Source organism: Apium graveolens, chromosome 3 (genome assembly GCF_009905375.1).
Source record: "Apium graveolens cultivar Ventura chromosome 3, ASM990537v1, whole genome shotgun sequence".
NCBI classification, from domain to species: domain Eukaryota; kingdom Viridiplantae; phylum Streptophyta; class Magnoliopsida; order Apiales; family Apiaceae; genus Apium; species Apium graveolens.
This window is the reverse complement of record NC_133649.1, coordinates 270,207,211-270,211,387: the sequence shown is the minus strand read 5'-3', so window position 1 is coordinate 270,211,387 and position 4,177 is coordinate 270,207,211.

Sequence of the window (4,177 nt, the reverse complement as noted above, 5' to 3'; positions counted from 1 at the left end):
CCGCTGGTGTTCCTCCTTCAAGAGCTCTAATTGTTCTCCGTGTTCTCTCCATGGTTGTTGTTGTGCTTTCCCACAGACAGCGCTAAATGTTATGGATTAAAAACTAAGGTATATAATTGCTGTGTTTACTATTAAGGAACGTGAGCTTCGTGGCTCGATTTGACCGCTCTTGTGTTTCGTGACTCAGTATGCCTTAACAAGATGCCTACGTACCTTGCTGATTGCCAAGGATCAAGTCAAAAAACGTAATTCTAATTTGTGGGGTGAGGCCCCTTATATAGATATTGGGAGTCCTTGAATTGGACTTGGTATAGGAGACTTGGTAGTCAAGTCTCAGAAATAGAATGGACTTTGGAGTCCTAAGTGGTAGGAAACTGATTCCTTATCCTTCTAGGTCCCTTGGAGGCTAATCTACAAGGATTTATGTCCTTATTGGGACTCTTCTTAATAGCTGATTTTTCCCTTATTAATTAATTATGAAATTAATTAATATCAGGGTTTTGGGCCTTCTTTGTTCCATCAGGCCTGATTTGGTCCATCGGGCCTGATCAATGTGTTAACCTTTTTGGTCTGAATGTCATACATCTTCTTATTGGGCCTTGTAGCCCAAATCATGTGTAATTAATGCAATATTTAATTACGTAATCAGGATTTATTTATTCCCTATCAATCTATAGCTGCTTCCACCTTCCAAAGTTTGATCAATCATATAGAAGTAAAAGAATTTATTGAAAGATCACTTTGATCATGAACACTTGTTCTATTGCATAGTTAGTACAGAAGGTGGCCACCCTTTAGTACTTGACAAGCAATTAAACAACATATGGTATCCTACTAGGCTTCTATCACACAGATAGATAGTCATTCGGCAATACCTCCCCTTCTGGAAGGGTTGTTCTTCTCAGTTTACACGAAAATGAAAAGAAGAGAAAAGAAAAAATTTAAGAGAATTATATAAAAAAATATTGCCACAAAATATCTGGCTTGGAGTCTACCCCTGAACTATAGAGGTTTATCACAGGAGAACAAAACATATATATGTATATATCTCAACATCAAGTATTATCGCATCGTATTTCACATGCCTAATTTTTTTTTGCTATTCCGTCCATCATTCTATGGACCCATGCTCTCACTCGAGCTTATAAACAATCACCATTGAAACTCCCTCAACGGAGAAAATTGAATCTCGGATTTCATTCTAGATATCATAGTTACTAGAATCCATTGCTATACCGTAGCCTTCTTCGTATAGTAATACTACTCTTTATCGATAAGAAGGAATAAATATATCATAGGTAAATGTTCAGCTTAGTGGGTCTATCAATAATAACTTATACATCACCACAACCTGTTTACTGGTACTCAATCTCAACATCTATTCTAATACAACTCTTACGGTTGTAATCAGCCCATTACTCGCAGAATCATTGCTGCATTACTATGGTCCATCGTTGACCTACTGTAGTCATTCGTTTTCCTCGGAATCTTAATATCTAATCATACGGAGTCCATACATGCCGTATCAAAATCTGTTAAGGAGTTAACATAATCACCATTCATGATTCATGAAGAACACTCCAGATCCTGACGTACATTCATGACATGAAGCAAATAAAATTGCAGAAGAGTTTCAATCAAAGCAACGATAGCAGGTTAATACCATTCTTAATCATATGCCTTCAATGGAAGACTTAACTCAAAGTTTTGTTTAGTCCTTTTTGAAATATGGTCCTGGCTTATTCTCAAGATAGGACCTTCTAAGATAGATAGCCCGCTCACGGCGATTACATGAATTAAATCTTTACCAAACTACTATTACGGTTGAGTATCGCACAATCATCAGAAGGAATGTCAATCTTTCATACCATAATACAACCTTCACGGCTTTAACCATCATCACTATATTCCTCTGGCACGAGTGCCTATAATTGCTCTCTTACACTTAAAGTGTCGGCCACCTCATTGGCCTTTCCTGATAGTAATAGTTCCAATCACTGCTTGTGCAAAAATGCTCTTCCTTACGCTTTGGTGAGAAAAAAATATCACCATTTTTCCAAAAGTTATTGCCCCGGTCTTTAGAGGTTAACATTATCACGACCGACTCTCGATCATACTTAGGACGTCTTTTATCTTAGGTCCTAATTGCCTTAAACAATTTTGACCTCTACTGGTTCGATCCATACTTTCTCATGATTTAACACGTGTCCCACTTGGCATTATTATTATTATGTCATATTTCCTTTATCAAGATTTCTATTGTTCAGAACTTCGAATATTACCTTTCTCCTTGTAAAACCTCTAAGGTCATTCTTGAATCGGTCCTCCTGTATTCCCTAGATACAAGGCATATCAAAATACCATTTACTGATACTAGAACCATTATCTATATACTTCTGATAAGTTTCTCCATTGATCCTTAAATTTTGGTGTTACCTTAATCCTTTCCACTTCATACTGTCAAAACTCATATTATCCCTATTAAGGGTGAAATGCCAACATGTATGCATTCCCCCATGGTCATCTCAAGTTATCACGGTTCCATCCTTAATTCTACCTTTTAAAAGGTACTTGTATCCTTTCATAGGTAAATCAAGTCATATATCCCTGATAAGGGTATTTTGTTCAATCATTCTCACCTCGATAATCTATGCCTAATTTCACAATAATATCCCTATCCAAAATGAGGTCAATCCATATGACCTCCAAAAGATAACAACGGTTATCCACTATTCTTACCTGATTTGGTAATGATAACAGGGATGTTGTGGAAGATATTGGTCGTGTTCAATATGAACTTCTTTTTACTAAATCCTCATTTACTTTTATTGTTTATCTCAACAGTCATCTCAATGTTGAGATATCTTCTATACTTGGTGTCTCCCTTTTTGGGCATCAAGTCACAGGTCTTACATACACTTCCCATTCTTGAAGGTCACTTCCTTCATCCCATTTTCCTAATATCTTATTATCCTGTCTCCTCAGCCCATCTGTGTTTTCTTATTAATCCATCGGTCTATCTCAAAGTTTCATCAAATACTCTCAACTTAAAGGGAATTAATTATACGTATTGCTTACGCCTTCAACCTTGAATTTATCTCATGATGAGTCACCATCACGCTGATGATTGCACACTTCTCTATATTTATTGCAAGGGTTTCTTAGGGTTTACCATACCTAACTCCCTTATCACTTCTCAACTCTATTTCCTTTATATCCCTTTATACTCCTTTCCCTTTCAATCTTTTATTTTCGTTTCTATTACAACCATTTCATGAACCAACATAACATAAGCATTGATTTTAAACATTCCGTCATTCTGGATTCGTGTCCTTCAGACGAACCTTGACGACTTTCATAACCTAGATTCATGATTCATCATACTTGTCTGCCTCTAGCCTGGTTTTAAAACTTCTACACTATCTCTCTATCTTCATTAGCCTTCCACCAGCGGGTGGCCTCTCTCTTAGGAAGGTAAGTGGCAAAAAGAGTATTTTGTGCTTCGTCAATCATTTAGAATCTCAATTGATTCGTCTATTTCTTTTAGCCAGGGTCTTGCCTCGACTGGGTCAACTTGTTCCTTGGAACTCTGAGAGCTTAGCGACTTAAAGGTCCTGAAAGAATTTCCCACCACATTATTTCCTCAGGGTGGTGGTTGGGGTAAAAGTATAAGTTTTATTTAGGCAGGTCCATGAATTTCCCCATAGGAGTACCGTCTTGGTTCTCCCTGACTTGCTCGATTTCTGTTTTCTCAGTATGAAATGTTTCATCCTTTTCCCATAATTGGGGTTATCTTATACGTTAAAATCCTCATTTTCCACTTTATTATGTTCTGGGTTCCTTACATCTTGATTGCGACCTCCCTGATTATCACATTCAGGGTTTTCCCCAAATCTTATTCCTCGTGGGGGCATAATGGTTGGGGAAATTTTTTTGAGAATCTCTTTATATTTGTCTTACTTACTTTGCTTAAGTCTTTCCCTCGTACAGTTCTTACATGATCGTAAATTATGAATTCTCAAGTTCTATAAACTTCATGACATTCTTTAAGTGTTAAGAGTGCAATTAACAATATGAACTTATCACAAGCAAACTGATCTGAACTAAAAGGAACGAATATATACATAACCATTTGTTCGAGGGTAAAACAACTAAAGACATGAAAGAGAATTACATC